General features: G+C 43.5%; 1 protein-coding gene across 4 annotated transcripts in view; it reads right to left on the bottom strand.

The window, feature by feature from the left end:
- SLC33A2 (solute carrier family 33 member 2) overlaps nucleotides 1-17261 on the bottom strand; it is a 110337-nt gene that overhangs the window by 69369 nt on the left and 23707 nt on the right. The window lies entirely within an intron of this gene.

Below are 17261 nucleotides of genomic sequence, written 5' to 3'. Positions count from 1 at the left end.
AAAGAATACATGCAGAAGCACAGTGAAAAGTCAGTGATGAAGAGGAAGATGTGCCACATTTGGAGACGAAGAATTTCAGAGCGGTGGAGAGAAAAGGGTGTAAATGTCTGAAAGTGAGAGACTTTGCCTGTAGCAGATAAATGAGTAACAGCGTTAAAAATTAGAATTAAAAATGTTTCTTGCACCAATTGATTCACTGGGTTGTACAAAAATGAGGAATCTATAGATCTGAAAGCTTTTCTATGGTCCACAGCCAATAATACATAATTTACTAATATGTTCCAACATTACATAATTACCTGAGCAGACCAAAGCCCTTTACTGATGGACTGTTTGTTTGTGCAATGACATATTTTATTAGATCACCAAAGCACATCCATCTCTTTTGTCATGGTGTACACCCATACATCAACCGTTGCAAAACCGGCTTAATTAATGCTGCCTCCTTAAGATATAATAGAAAATAAGGAGGTCTAATTCATGTTGATTGTTATTGCGCCCTATCACCCATAAGTGTATCCTGATGCTTTTCAGGTACTCAAAACAACGAGGACAATATTCTATTTTCAAAAAACGTACATTAAGCAAGTGGTTGCCCTAGCTCCTTAGGACTTACATGTGATGTGACCAGTCCTCTGAAGGGTCTAGGCCACTCAGACCCTGATCCAGCGCCTTGAGGCTCCTGCCTCGCCCCTCTCTCACTCTACACTGCTTTCACCACTTTTCGAGCCAGTGTGTTTTCGTTACATTGTTCCTGTTTTTCTCTGCCATTTCTTACTCTGCCCTGTTTTAGCCATTCTCTCCTTTACGTGCCTGCATTTTTCTATGAATCACACGTTTTTCTCAACATTTTGTCCCATTGTCTTTTGCCTCACATTGTGCCCCAGTTCCCGCTGCTCCTGCCCTTTCCGCACCTCCTCCCTCCCTCTACTCCTCACCTGCTACGTGCTGCACACCTTTTCCCGCTCTCACCGGAAATCTCCGCCTGTAATGCCCTGCGCTCCCGCCCCCCTACCAAAGACCTACTTAAAGGTGGCTGTAGCGCGGACAGCAGTGGGCATGTCCACAACACTCCTGGGGCAAGCCTGTCTGCGCCCATCCTGGACTAGACCGTGCCAATCACTAAAACCCTGGTCCTTTTCTGACCATTCTATGTCTCTGTCCGCCTCCACGCCCTCAAACCCGGCCGCTGCTGGCCACGCTGCTGCCGCACCACATCTTACAATACAATAGGAGCCTTCACCGGCACCTCCTGCCGCATCCCCTGCACCACCACACCCACTACTCCAACACCACTGCAACCACAGAGCCAGCACCCAACACCCCACGCACAAAACTATACCCACATGCACTCCACCTCTCTGTATCATGCGTGCTCCTCAACACTTGCTGTCTCAGAAAACATGCCACAGAGATTTGGGACCACAGCATCAACACCTGACATCGCTTCAGCTATACCCGTTAGCTTCAAGATCATCAGACAGGACGCCCAGACAGACCCAGAGGATGAATAGCCATCATTTTCAAGGACGCAATCAGCTGCAGCACCAATTCAGAAACCAGAACCAACTACATAGAACACCTCAACTTCAAAATGCAAGTCACAGCCAATATCAACCTGAGCGGAACTCTGATCTACCAACCCCCAGGAACCTGAGCCGACTTCACCAGCAACATCTTGGATTTCAACATCCCACTAGTCATAGACTCCAGCACCTACATCCTCCTAGGAGGCCTTAACTTTCACCTAGAAGACCTGACTGACCACAACTCAGCAGCATTCCTCAAAAGCCTTGGAAATCTCAGACTAACCGAACACATATCATGCGCCAGACACATCCTGAACTCAGTTTTCATTTCATTCAACGTCATCACGATAAACACACCAACTCCTTCCACATGGCCGACCACACTATCATCAGCTGCAGATACTGGAACAAACAGTCAGAGGTGGAGTGGGCTTCTGCCCTCCACAAAAACAAACCAGCGCCAACAAGCCACCTATCAATCCACATTAATAACTTTAACAACTGGATCACCTCCTATGCTAACACTTTGATCCCTTGGAAAAAGAAGAAAAGTTGAATTTGAATTAAATTTTTAGAGTGCGAAGCTACCCGAGGGCGTCCCAACGCTATGACTCGTCATATTAGATCTAGGGCAGGATGGTTCAGCGGAACAGCCAGGTTTTCAGTGGCTTGCAGAAGGCCAACAGATTAGTTTCCCTCCTGATGTCGAGGGGTAGGGCGTTCCATAGTTTAGGGGCGTTGTAAGAGAAAAGACGCCCCCCTGACCGCGCTCTTTTAATTCTAGGGACGCTAGCCAAGGAGAGGATGTTAGATTTCAGCTGTCTGTTGACTTTATGTGGTTTGATGAGGGGTCTCAGAATAGGGGGGCCCTTGCCATGAAGGATTTTGTGGGTGATGCATAGGGCTTTAAAGGTGATTCTTTCATGGATTGGAAGCCAGTGTAGTGAGATGAGGGCGGGTTTTGCGGAGCATTTCAGTTTAATGCCAGTCAGCAGCCTTGCTGCTGCGTTTGGACATGTTGAAGTTTATGAATGACCAATTTTGGGGTGCCCAAGTGTAGGGCATTTCCATAGTCCAACCTTGATATGATGAGGCTCTGAATGAAAAGTTTCCTAGACTGAGAGGGTATAAGGGGGAGTATTTTGCGAGCGATGCGCAAAAGGCCAAAGCATATTCCCGCAGAATTTCTGGCTTGTGTCTTGAAATTGAGGTCCTGGTCAAGCCAGATACCTAGGCTCTTTATTTCTTTTTTAGGGATAGGAGGAGTTCCCATGCAGGAATACAAATGCAAGCCAGCTAGTACACTGAAGAACTCAGAATACAAATAACTGGAACGGAGCTGAAGAGCGAGCCACAAAGAATCGAACTAGGAAGCATTCAAACCTGCCTAGAATGGTAACACTAGCAAATTTGGGAATCCAAAAGAAAAGCTCTAACTGAGGACATCGACAACAGCTCAAACAGCAGCAAAGAACTTTTTGCTATAATCAAGTGCTTCACCACACTGGTAGCAACCATCTGCAACAGCCTCTAATCCAAGAACTATGCAATAATAACAATAAAACATCTAGTAGAGCGCACAACTACCTCCAACGGAGGTGTCCCGGCGCTAGTAGAGCAGATTGACCTGGGTGATGGGGAACCAGAAAGAACTGTTAGGGGAGAGCAAAGAGCCAAGTCTTTAGTGCCTTCCTGAACATTTGTTCAGAATTGATCTTTTTTATATATTCCGGCATGGTGTTCCACAAGGTGGTAGTTTTGACCGTAAAAGAACGGCCTCCAGTCCTGGCCTTTGCAAAATGTGGGGTGACCAGAAGATTCTGGTCATTTGATCTGAGTGCTCTCTTATTGGTGTACTTCCGAAGAATTTGCCTCAGATAATGCGGCCCAATATTGTTCATTGCTCTGTGTGCCAAAATAAGAGCTTTGTACTTTACTCTTCTTTTCACTGATCAGGTGGGGGTTATATGGTGACGCATTGGCACATTCTGCACCAGCCTGGCTGCTGCGTTCTGAATAATCTGCAGCCTACTGAGTAGATACTCCGGAAGTCCTAAATAAACGCTATTTGCATACTCAAGTTGGGAAGTGACCAAAGCGTGAACCACAGTCTTCCTTCTGTCCATAGGAAGATAGTGAAGAAAACTCCAAAGAGCTTTCAGCTTCCAGAAGCACTGCCCTGAAACATGGGCGATTTATACTTTGCCGGACAATTGTGTATCAACGTTAAAACCCACATTTCAGGCAGAGGTAGCTGGGCACGGAGGCATATTTAGCTCAACCGGCCACCTAAGCTCTGGCCATGGAATGATGGATTGATGAAAAAAAGGACCTCTGTTTTTTCTGTATTTAATTTCAAGCAGTTCTCTGTCATCCAAGATGAGACGTTTAGGAGAAACTCCTTAAAATTAGGAAAGGCCATCCATCTCACTATGATCCTTAAAGGAACACACAAGTTGTGTGTCGTCTGCATAGGAGACGACCTTCTCTCAGTGGTTCTCAATTATTGCAGCGAGAGGGGTAAGATACACATTAAAGAGCGTAGGGCCCAAAGCCGAGCCCTGTGGTACCCCACACTTGAGGGAGCTGGAGGTAGAGGTATACGGATGGAAGGCCACTTGCTGCGTGCACCCTTTCTTAAAAAGAGCAGAACCAGGCCCAAACTATACCTGACACCCCTAAACCCATAAGTCTGTTTAGGAGGATCCTGTGTGACACCTTTTCAAAAGCTGTGGACAAGTCCAGCAGCACAAGCATTGCACAGCTACCTTGATCTACAGTTTCCCGGATAGTCTCTGCCACTTCCAGCAAGGCCGTTTCCGTACTGTACCCGGATCTAAAACCAGACTGGGAGTCGTCAGGATGATGGTTCGACTCTAGGAAATCCCTTAATTGTTTCTGGACTTCGTTGTCTAGGATTTTAGCTGGGGCCGGAAGAAGAGAGATTGGCCTAAAGTTTTTGGGCTCTGTATGATCTCCATCTACCTTTTTTCAGGATGGGCTGGACATATGCATGTTTCCAGCTAGATGGATAGACCCCTATCGCCAGCGAGGAATTCCAGATGTCATTTAGTACCGGGTGAACCCAAGGCGCAAGTAGTTTATCAAATCTGGCAGGACAAGGGTCCGCAGGAGAGCCTAAGTTTATCTTGTTAAGTTCTCCTAGAGAAGCTTCTGGACTTAGGGAGTGGAAAACTGTCCACGTGCTAATTGAGCCGGGTATATAGAGTGGACCAACCGGTGCTTCCGAGGGTGGAAAGGAGGAGTAGATGTCCTGAATTTTTGTCTGGAAGAAGGTTGCTAGTTTTACACAATGAGTTTTGGATGAAGGAATAGTGCTTTTTAGTGCCCTGGGTTTAATAAAGCCCTGAACAATATTAAAAAATGTAATTCGTGGCTCTGCCAGAGGAATTAATCTGGTTGGCAAAAAAAGTCCATATGGATTTACGCTTTTGGGAATTAAATTTTCTTAGCGCTACTTTATATACACATTTAGCAGAGGGTTCATAGTGTTTACGCCAAACATGCTCCAACCTTTTACATAGACTCTTCTCCTTCTGGAGCTCGCCCGTAAACCAAGGGGCTGACTGTTTGCTCCTAGTGAGTTTCCTGCTTTTCAGCGGGCCGTTTTATCCAATGCTGACGTGACCCACTGATTAAAGGTTATTGCATCTTGACTAGGGTCCCCTATTAGCCGGGGGAGGGGGTTCTGTAATATAAGGCCCATTGATTCAGTAGAGACCTTATTCCAACTCCTACTGGCCTCCAGGATGGGTTTTACCACATCCTAGTGGGAGAGCCCACTAATACTAAAAGCAATCAGCCAATGATATGACCAGGTCAGAGATAGCGGGTCCTTTACCTGTGTCGCATAATCTTTGGTGAAGAGTAGATCTAACATGTGGCCAGCCACATAAGTAGGTGCAAGTACCCTTTAGGTCAAATTCAGCCCTTTCAGGGTGTCCATCAGCTGAGTAACTATGGGGCAGTTGGAATTGTCCATATGGACATTAAAATCACCAAGGACTGTCAAATTCGTATATTTTAGTGACAGATCAGCAACAGTATCATAGAGTTTCAGCAACTGGGTTGATGGAGCATTCGGCAATGACCTCTGAGACTTCTTCTGCAATTAAATCATGGCCATCTACACCAACCTGGACCCACATCCAGACACCATCAACCTTGCAATACGTATTCCTGTATCAGACAAAGGTGACATCCTGATAACAAGGAATCCCATCACCAAGGACGAAACCACAGCTATCATGAAGGCCATCCACTCCAGGCCCCTGTCTAACCTTTGCCCATCCTGAAGAAGACTTCAGCAGGCCCAGCCAAACTCACAAACTACCAACCGATCTCCCTCCATTCATAGCCAGCCAAAGTTCTAGAGAAAACCATCAATAGACGCCTCTCTGACCACCTCGCCAACCACCCGCGCTCCAATCCACACAATCAGGTTTCAGACCTAACCACAGTAGAGAGATGACTCTCAAAACAGCAACAGATACATCTGAATGATCCTCAACAAAAGGAGAAACTACAGCCCTCATCCTACTAGACCGCTCTGCAGTTTTCAACACTGTCTCCCATTCCATCATGATCAGACGACTTCACAAGCATGGCATCTAAGGGCTTGCCTTTCAATGGATATGCATCTTTTTTATCGGAAGAACAAAGACAGTCAACATGCCACCTTATTTCTCAGAAGTCCGGAAACTCATTTGGGGAGTCCCTCAGGGTTCCTCACTCAGCCCAACCCTCTTCCACATCTACAAGATGCCTCTGGCTGACGTCTGCAACATACTCACCTATACAACTCATGCTGTCCCTCGGGTACAAAACACACAACATGACGTAGGGAAATAATAGTGTAACGAGGGGGACCCGGACCCACCAGGCTCACCTGTGTCCCCTCTCTTTAAACAGCACGCCGAGTCTTGGAAGACACCGGACGCAGTGTACAAACCCAGATCAGAGACAACGGCGGAACAATGTTTCTTTAACTGGGCGGAACTGGAACAGGACCACGCCCTCCCGTCAGAGGTAAAACCCAGCCCAGAGAACCAGCAGGTGTGTTTTACACCCGGAGGTGATTGGCGTGAGGACGGAACGGATTGGGAGTACGGAGCGAGTGAAGAAGATTGGAGAGAGAGCGGAGACCATTGGAGGAAGGAGGAGGCGAGTGGAGAAGAGGATCGGAGAAAAAAGGAGGCAAGTGGAGACCAGCGGGAGACGGAGGACGCAGGTCGGGGAGACGAGGAGAAGAGCAGGGATGAGCGGAGACCCGGACGAGACGTCCGTGACAAGCCAGGAGGCCAACGGAGAGGCGCTTCACCCTGCCACGCTTCACAGGAAGTGTGGCTTGAGCAGGTACGGTCACGCTTTGCGGGCTGGGCGGGTCGTAGGTGGGTCAAGCCTCCCTGAACCACCGACCATTTCCTAATGCAAAACCCCCACCCTCACGAGCCCTTCACTTGATCCTGGGTCGATTAAACTGCACGTGTGTTTCTCACTCCCTTCCCTGTGCACGAACCCCATCCGAATCCTACTTTCTTTCTTCCCTGGTACGCTGGATGGGACAACACGGCATCACGAGGAGAGGCGACCTACAAGTCCCAGAACTCCCCGGGAATACTGACGAACCGGAGCACTGAAACGCCTGGATCGACTGGCAGAAGAGACGGACACGCCACTCCCATACTATCGAAAGACGATTCAGAAGAAGCGCTCGTATAAATTAATAAAGCCGTCTTTGCCCCGAGCACCAGTGTCTGTGAGTCTGTTCGAACACCCACAAATAGGAATACATTTTATAGACACATACACACAGGTATGAAATCCCAAACCCTAAGACAAACATTTCAGGTGAAGGATAGTTTTAAACCTATGTGAGTAGTGAACCTGCCTAGGCTAATACATGGACGAGCTGAAAAAGATAACTGTGGGTTCTGCAGAAATACATAGTTCTCACTTTAGTTTTAGGAAATACACATACAATGTTCTATGGTCAGTTTAGCTGCACTGAAACAAATAAACAGATTATATGTCTTTTCAGGTTCAAACTTGACAGGACATCAATAATTAGTATTTATGTCACAGAAAAGGCCACCACCTTTCTATCTGTTAAACAATGAGGCCAACAGTAGAAATAGTTTTTTGCATTGTCATGGAGCACTGAGTACAGGGTGTAAACAATTGTGGATTTTGCCTCAGCACAATCATGCTGAGAATATGTGAAAGTGGGCTGGGCTGGGTCCATTGACATAAAACAAGAGATAATAACTCGCTATGCAGAAAAACAAAAATGTGTTTCTACGTTATGTCACCCTTATTCTAAGAACTAACCCACAAGAGGGAGCTTCTACTAAACACAAGCACGTATATTCTTTGAAATACTTACTTGTTTAGGTAATATCATACCTGCCCAAATTGCTATTTGCGTAAAGTAGGAATTTGTAACCCGTGTTTTTTGTGGCTTTTGCAGTGTATATACTACTGCCTGTAATACAGAACTTGGAACTTCCGAATTTAGTCTCTTTTTGTAAGTGGCTGACTTTCCCAATGGATTAATTAAAACCATATTAATGTGTAAAATTGTTTTGTCTTACTTTGTTAAGATTTTCTCTCCAACAAACTCCAGGGACAACTTAAACTTGTGCATGACCAAAGTGGCCAGCTGGATGAAGTACAACAACCTCAAACTTAACACGGACAAGAGCGAAGGGCTGCTTCGGAAAGGATGGCTCGCTGTGGGACTCATCCTGGTGGCCTAAGGACCTAGGATGCACCCCCACTCTCAGCACACGCATTAAACCTCAGGAGAAATAAAAGACAGATGATGCCAAATGCCTGCGATGCCAGGACCCCAGGGGGGATTTCTTCCATGTCCTGTGGTCATGCCCTAAAGTACAGGGGTACTGGTCGGATGTTTTCACGGAACTGTCAGCAGTACTAGAGACTCAATTACAGGTCGACCCCAAGCTGGCTCTATTGGGCATGACAATCGATGTGGACCTTCCACGTCCTCTGCTGACCTTCCTGGTACTGGCCTTAGTAGTGGCTAAGAGGGACATTGCGAAATATTGGGGGGCACCAGTGATACCACGTCTGGAAGAATGGAGGGGAGGCCTAGATATGTATATGGCGGCTGAGAGGGTTACATACAAGGCAAGACGGTGTCCTAGGAAGTTCAGAAAAGTGTGGGGGAAATGGCGAAACTATCACGGACTGGATGCCGGACTGTAAGGGTTCATTACGAGAGGTGCATATTGGAGGACAAAGAGACTTTATGATAATTGAAACGCTGATGATACTATGGAGAACCCGCCTTGTGCTCACCTTTGTATGTGAACTGTATGCCTCACTATGGGTAATGACTGGGGGGGGGGCGGGAGCAGGGGGGAAATGCATAATGCACTTTACTGTAGAGATGACTGCAATGTTCAGTTTGGAGAAAAATGCCAATAAAAACGGTTGAAAAAAAAACAGGAGAAATATACCCTGAGAATGCTGAAAAAGATTTTCAAGTGACTACCTAATAACACCATGAAAATCGTCACTCAAACCCTCATCGCCAGCAGAGTGGACTGTGGGAATGTCCTCTATGTAGGAGTCACCAACCAACTCATAAAAACACTTCAGACTGTTCCGAACGGAGCTGCCAGACAGGTCCTCAACCTCCCACATCGGTCTCACGTCACACTACACCTAAGGCAATAACACTGCCTCCCTATACATCAGCGCCCACTGTTAAAGCTCCTCACCCACAAATACAAAGTACTACACAACACAGGTATTGTCTACCTGACTAGCCATGTACAGTTCCACAGTCCCCTATTGGCACCTTCGCTGAGCCAGACTCTCACTAGCACACATACCATACATAAATACTCAAAAGCAGAGCAGGTCTCACTTCTCACACGTCGCTCCTAAAGCATAAAACGATCTCCCACATTAGAGCCTCCTCATTGCTTCTTGAAGTCCACAAGAAACTAAAGACCAGGCTCTTCGTACAATGCCCCTCGAAGCAACTCCACATACCCAAAAAGCATGAGGATACTCTCAAGGGTGAGAGGGTGCTATAAAAATTAACATATAGTGAGTTGGTGATCTGAGCACTCCGTTTTAGGCTTTATCAATCATGATTTTGTCCTGATATTTTGTGTGCTGCGCCTGACAGAGTGTACCTAGGTTACTCCTGGTAAATAAAGTGGAAAAGGCTAGCTTGCAGGATTGCCTGCTAGATTCAGGTACGCACTACTATTATGAATTTACAATTCTTAAAAAGTTGAACCAAATTTTGAGCACAAGTATTGTGCAATTTATTCTTTGTATATTTCTTCATTCAAATATTCATTTTCAAAAACATATTTACACATAAGTGTAACATAAATCAAATGTTAAATCCAATACATAACAAAAAAACATTGTACAATAACACTTTCGATCGCTGTGGATGTTGATGGCCCAATGCATTTCGAGACGTAGACAAAGTCCCTTCGTCAGGGGCAACACTAAAAAAACAAAATATTACAAGCAAATAAATCTGGTTCCATAAGCATATCCGTGTTCAGTTAATGTCAAATTAGTTCATACTTTTTAGAAGACCAATTTGTCAATCAGAAAAAAGCTACCAGAAAATTATAATTGTGAAGAACAAGATAGTGTAGAAAAAAGCCACCACCTTATAAGATGCCTAAATGTGAAATGTCAAAAAAGCTTTACAACTCACTCCAATCTGTAGAATATTGCACCCCACTGGGTATAAAACTAAACGGTTGATACACCGAAGTCCTAAAGGAATATTCAAAATAGTACTGGAAAATACCTTCACCATCAATGTATATGATGTTGAAAAAGTAAAGCCATTCCAAGCACGTTGAGATTTGTTCAATCTGTGAATGCAATTCAAAAGACATAAAATTCACTCTACGCAATGTTAACACGTAACCTGATCATAACACCACCACGCAATCTCATCACATACCGTGTAAACAAGGAGAAGTTTATCGATGTCGTTTCCAAGTCTTATGGCAGAAATGCCGTTGGTAACAGGTCCCTCTAATTAAAAAACCAGCAGTCAGCTACTACCGACTGTCTAGATCACCATATTCGACCGAACTTGTCAATAGATAACTAGTACAACGCTTACCGGAATCACACAGAAAACGCCTCTATCCTTTCCTCCATTCGCGCAATGCTGGGTCATGTGATCGCAATCCCAACGTGTATTTGAACGTCATTGCGTCATCCTACTAATTGCCCTAATAGGTCCAATTCGTCGTGGGCACGTCGTAACCACAACTACCATGTAATCAAACAAGACCTCTTGTAAACAAAACTTTATGCGTTCTGCGTAAAACATCGCATAACAACTAAACACCACTGTATCTTCACGGCTACCGTGCAGACATTAAAAAATAAAAAAATAGTCGAATGCTTGCCATAACAGGTCCACATAATGTTAAAACAATACCGCATACAGTGATAATAAAATAAAATAAAAGTCGCCCTTTTTATGTGAGAAAATAGTACCTCACTTATATGGACCTTGATATTTACGATGAATTCCGGTACTATGCTTAACCCAAAGAGCACAAGCCTCAGATAATTATTAATCTGCTAAGAATATACTCAAGACGGTTATTGATCGGCTGCCTATTGAGTCATGTGCACTTTTACAACAAAAGAAAACTTTAGGAAAAAGAAGTGACAAAGTGTGGTGTGAGAAAGAAAGAAAACAAACTAGTTTGTGATCATCATGTGTGATGAAATGCAATTAGTCTTTTAATACATACGAATACATTTACAAAAAGCAACTCAGTTCAATTCGGTCGTTAAGACCTCCTGGGGTCAAAGTGCTTAATCGTTTTACCCAGAATGTCTCCCTTTGGAGCAGTTTTTTGTTCTTTTGGTGGCACTACCTCAATGATTTGGAATCTGATTTGTGCGATTGTGTGATGTTTATCTAACCAATGCATTGCTAATGCAGAAGTAGTGACCTTGTTGCGAATTCTGCTTTTGTGCTCAGAAATTCGTGTTTTAATTTTCCTTTCGGTTTTGCCCACGTAGAGTAAACCACATGGACATTTTATTGCGTAGATCACGCTACTGGTATTGCAATCTCCATTAAATTGTAGTTACATTTGTTCTCCAGTATGTGGGTGAGAAATGATGTTGCCATAAATAACGTTATTGCAATGTACACAATTAGCACATCTTCGCATGCCAGTACCTTCTCTAGTTTTTGGATTACTCTTTTCACTACTCAACAGTTCCATGATATTCTTAGAACGAGTGTAAGCAAATAGTGGTATTTGGGAATAGATGTTCAGAAAATCCGTTTCTAATTGCAAAGGCTCCCATCGCTTGATGAAGATGCTCCTCATTTTTTGTGAATTCATGGAGAATTTTGAAACAAAAACATTCCTTTTGGTTTCCATTTTGTCTTTTTTTGTCAGCAGTGTACGTCGGTTTTCTGGTAACTTTTTTCTGATTGACAAATTGGTCTTCTAAAAAGTATGAAATAATTTGACATTAACTGAACACGATTATGCTTATGGAACCAGATTTAATTGCTTGTAATATTTTGTTTTTTTAGTGTTGCCTCTGACGAAGGGACTTTGTCTACGTTCCGAAATGCATTGGGCCATCAACATCCACAGCGATTGAAAGTGTTATTGTACAATGTTTTTTTGTTATGTATTGGATTTAGCATTTGATTTATTTTACACTTCTGTGTAAATATGTTTTTGAAAATAAATATTTGAATGAAGAAATATACAAAGAATAAATTGCACGATACTTGTGCTCAAAATTTGGTAGGTGTCATGACTCAATAGAATGGAATTAAATGTATCTCCCTTGATAAGCTACATATGCATTGGCAGCATCCGGGGCTAGCTTTCAGTGTGCAAGTGGGTACGCACACTCAAGGACATCCACTTCAGCAGGAACCACTTAAGTCATTGACCTATCTTAATGGGTTTTGCATGTCATATCAGGCATTTTAATTCCAAAGGTAGGGTACAAACATGCTAGAAGCATTTGTACAAGTATAAAAACAAAACAAATGCTGACCGACTAACTTTGAGCAACTTAGACCAATCTCCCATCTCTCTGTTTTAGGGAAGATGCTGGAATCTTTGGTGAATTGTGAAATCACCAATTATGTGGAGCGGAATAGCATTCTCCATCTCTCCCAATCTGGTTTCCGTGCTGGGTTTATCACGGAATATGCCCTTTTGGAGTTCAGAGAATATATAAGAACAAACCTTGATTTGGGAAGTAAGACAGTTGTCATTCTATTAGATCTTTCAGCTGCTTTAGACATTGTGTTCTATAACATTGCCATTCAGAGATTGGAGAAAATAGGAACAGTGGGCAGGGCCTTAGATTGGCTGTATTCCTACCTATCTGAAAAGTATTTTTATCTCCTTTTACATCTCAGCCCAGATCCGTATGTTGTGGTGTCCGCTAGGGCTCATCTTTGAGTCCCACTGTTTTTAAGTACACGTCTCCGTTGGCACAATATTGGGGCCTGGCCATCGTATCATATACAGATGACACACAACTTCTGCTGGACTTTCAAAAGCCTAATGATTCCATGGCCATTTATTTTCAGGGCTGTCTTACTGCGCTGTCACCTGGATGCACAACAGTTGCTTACAGCCTAACACTGGCAAAATTGAAGTCTTGATACTTGGTACACTTTCTCCAATTGATTCTTCATTACTTTGGCCTCCTAAGTTTGGTCAAGTACCTACACCTTCAACAGTTGCTAGAATTCTTGGGGTGTTGTTGGATTTAACTTTATCCTTCAAATCCAAGTACCTACCATGGCTGCTACCTTCCTCGGTCTGTTGAAATCACTGGAAACGTTTTTAAAGTATCTCGCTCTAGTCACCCGCAAGGGAATTATACATGCCCTTATTTCATCTAGAATAGACTATGTTAATGTTCTCTATCTGGGAACCTCTCAAGATCTGCTTACGTGGCTTCAGAGCGTCCAGAACGCTGCTGGCCATCTTGTACTGAATATTACAAAAATACATTCCATCAGGTCTTGCTTAAAATCACAATCACGCGTAGAATTAAATGTAAAACTCTTTTGATCACGCTTTGAGAATGACCCGGTGTACATCAATAACAGTTCGCACATCAAATCATAATGTACTTTATGTTCCTAAAGTGCGAAGAGTCAAATCAGGTGGAAGATTGTTTACCTTTCTTGCACCCGCCATTTAGAACTTTCTACTGTTGTACCTTCACAATCTTCCTAGTGAAAGTGTTGTAAACGAATCTAGGACCCTAGTGTAAATGTCCCCGATTCATGCCCTTATATAGGTATACATTATCCAATCCTTATATAGGCATAGAAATCATAACCATATTTAGACTGAGGATATGCAGCCCAAATACGGCATGGCTACTTCCACTAAGTTCCAAGAATCACCAACGATTTCTTAGAAAAACCCGCCTTCAGCAGCTAGGGACTTCCCCTTGCCTGAATACTAATTTATCTAGGAAATCATGGAGTTTTCAGAGAACTGAGTCTTTGATGACGTTATTAAGTCCAATCACACGTCAAACTCAGCACCTTCAAAGTATAAATATGCCTAGGTTTGCCCAGACAAACACACAGTGGTTTGGATCAGATCGACTAACTACTTGCCCGACACCCTGCAGCAGCAAGTGCCGAAGAAAGCCGACCCTCCAGCTGACGCACTGAGAGACGCTGTCTTTTCTCTTGCCGAGAAATCCAGCCCCAGTATTTCCGGCTTACCCTTGCGGGTATCTGAGAAATCGAGTCCTGAGAGAGAGATACAAGACATCCTTCCTTCTAAACCAAGGTACGGAGCTGATTAGACCCTTAAAGAATTCTTGATTAGATTCTTGGCAAGAAATACTAAACCTAAAATTACTCCTCACTTACTTCTTCCCTTGTGCTAGGCTTAGGTCAGGTACACCGGGGTAGGCGTATTTTAGAAGCACCAGTTGAGTACTTTTAGCCATCATTTTAACACTGTATGTATTTTATCAGTTTTAAGGCAATTTATGGCTTAGAAACCATATCATGCTTTTACAGTACTACTTTATAATGCTGTTCGTATTATATACTCCGTACTTTATTACCGGTACTACGATTGTAGCAGTACATTTCTTATGCTTGAGAAAGAAGACTGTTCAATTAATACTTTCATTGAAAACGCCAGTCTCTATTTTCTCAGCACCTCTGGTGAAACAAAGCATGCACGAATGACTGGGTAAAATAGCTATCTATTGTTTCCGCGACTCTAGAGATTGATTTCTTATTCTTGGGAAACAAAGTTGTAATGTTTATGCGGATGTCAGAAACTAATCCCTTCTTTTAATTTCGAGAAAGTTTCTAGTGACCTCTGAGCTAGCTGGCACTCACAATTAAGTCTAATATATACGATAGAGACCTAGTCGACCTCAGTCCTACGTCTGAACTATAGTATATGTTATTTCAATGCGCAGAGCTTATTGAGAATATAGGAACTACACTACAAAAGTCTGTTCAAAGCCCAACTGAAGACCCTCCGGTTCTTCGAGCCTTAGAATCTCTTTTACTTTACTTACTGGCTCTATTTTAGCGCCAGGACACTTCTCACGAAGCAGCAGTTGCGCTTTATTAATTCATTTTCATTTATTCATTTACTGAACTGCCTTCAATCTTGATTAAAGGAAAGTAATTTTTAGGTTGAGCGTAATAGACAGTGCAAACTGTTGGGTTGCCTATTTGCAACTTACGAAGAACTGACAGTGAGCTTACCATTGGTTGGCTATATTGTCAGTCTCATGTGTTCGCTTCTTATTCAATGGCCTGTATTGTCCATCTTGTGTCTGTCCCTCCCTTGGATCACAGACCATTGTGTCCTTCTGCTGCTCACTTTCAGTGAACTGCTTTTTCTTTTAGCTAAGCACTCCATGAGAATGCATGAGTTTTCCAGTTGACTCATTTGCGCGCATCTCGTCTGTGTGCTTCTTTCTGCCTGTGTACCGCTTTTCTTGCGATCGTGCGTCTCCGTTCGCCTTTGTGTTGTTCCGTCCCTCATTTGTGTCTGCCTCTGCCCTGTTCTTTATTTCCCTTCACCTCCACCCGCTATCTAGATCCCCTCCTCTGTTGCCTCCCTAACCCCCCAAGTGGCCCTATTTCTTTTTCATTTTAGTTTTTTAGGTCTCGCCTGGTGTTTGCAGCGCACATGCGCTGCTCTCGCCATGCGAGGGCCTTTTGGAATCAATGTGGATTTCATGTGCATGCGTACGGGTGGACAAAATGTGAGCGTGTATGGACAAGAGATGGCTGCATGCTTTCGCTTTCCCTCCCTAATTAGTTGCACAAGTGCGGTTCGCTTCGGCCGCGCTTGTTTATTTATTTATTTAATTTTGTTGTAAATCTTTATTCGGTAAAAATTTCACCATAAAAGAATACATTTTATACAATTATACATTACTATATACTTAAAAAGAGAAGAGAATAAAAAAACATTATATAAAACCTTACGCAATAATTCCTTAAAATAGTAAAGCTGCACCTTATACAGTACGATAATGGTTTTTTTGAGCCCCATCCAACCTTCTCATCACTACACTATACATAATGTAAGAGTGACTACCAGAGCAGTTCTAGTCTTAGCGTATCCCCCAACCAATAGGGGCCAACTAACTATTTGGCGGGTGGGTGTTGCTTCATCCTTCTAATACGAGTCAACCATGCACTGCTCAAGAATTTGGCCACCCCGCATACCATGGCAGAGGAGGTCCGATCAGTAGTGAGAACTCTTAAAGCCATTTTGTGACATCTCAAACCCAACCCAATACATACTGGTTTCAACCAAACTTTCCTGGCAACTTTGTAGGCGGGGCAGGCAAAAAATAGATGCGCCACAGACTCCTTTGGGGCTGCGCACCCTGGGCAGGTACGCCGTGAGCCACCAGCATTGGACCACCCTGCGGTGAACTTGTGCACCGGAAGGGTCCCATACCTGAGTTTTAGATAAAGGGCTCTATCCAAGGGCTTGGCTATGAGGTCGAGGAAGGGTTCCAACTTCCTAGTCCATTTGAACTCTAAAAACCGCTCTGTGAGTATACTGCCACCTCCATTGCGTGTTGCCTCTGCCTGGATTTAATTAGTTGTGGTGTTTCCCAATACATGAAAATGCAATCGGTCTCGCCTTTGATTAAGTTAAAGCCATTTGCTTTGTTAATGGTATTGTATAGCAAAGCAAATGGCTTTAACCTAATCAAAGGTGAGACCTATTGCCTTTTTAATGCTTGTTTGTTTTGTTTTGGAGGGCCAAGCATGAAATTTTAGCCAGCCTTTGCTCTACAGAAATAAAAGTACTTTCGCGCTACTTCATTTTCATATTTTTTTCTATTGACCAACCTATTTTGTAAATAAAACAAAAATGGTGCCCATGTCACGTGCATGCGTCACAATGCACGTACACACTTACAAATTGATTCGGATGGGCCTATTAAATGATGTGGTAGCATCTTCTCATCTTTTGTTCTTACCTTTTGTTTATGCTGTGCAGTGTGTCAGAGTGCCTGGAGGACTAAAAGAAACCAGGCTACAATACATCCTTTCCTGGCATAAGCAGCAGTCACAATACAAATTATTTCAGCAAATCACAATTGTAAATAAGTAAATAATAAGACAATACATACTTTATTCAGTGATTAAATCATACACTAATAAAA

Source organism: Lissotriton vulgaris, chromosome 4_1, assembly GCF_964263255.1.
Source record: "Lissotriton vulgaris chromosome 4_1, aLisVul1.2, whole genome shotgun sequence".
Lineage (NCBI taxonomy): Eukaryota > Metazoa > Chordata > Amphibia > Caudata > Salamandridae > Lissotriton > Lissotriton vulgaris.
The sequence above is the reverse complement of the archived record's forward strand: the minus strand, read 5'-3'. Positions and strand labels throughout refer to the sequence as shown.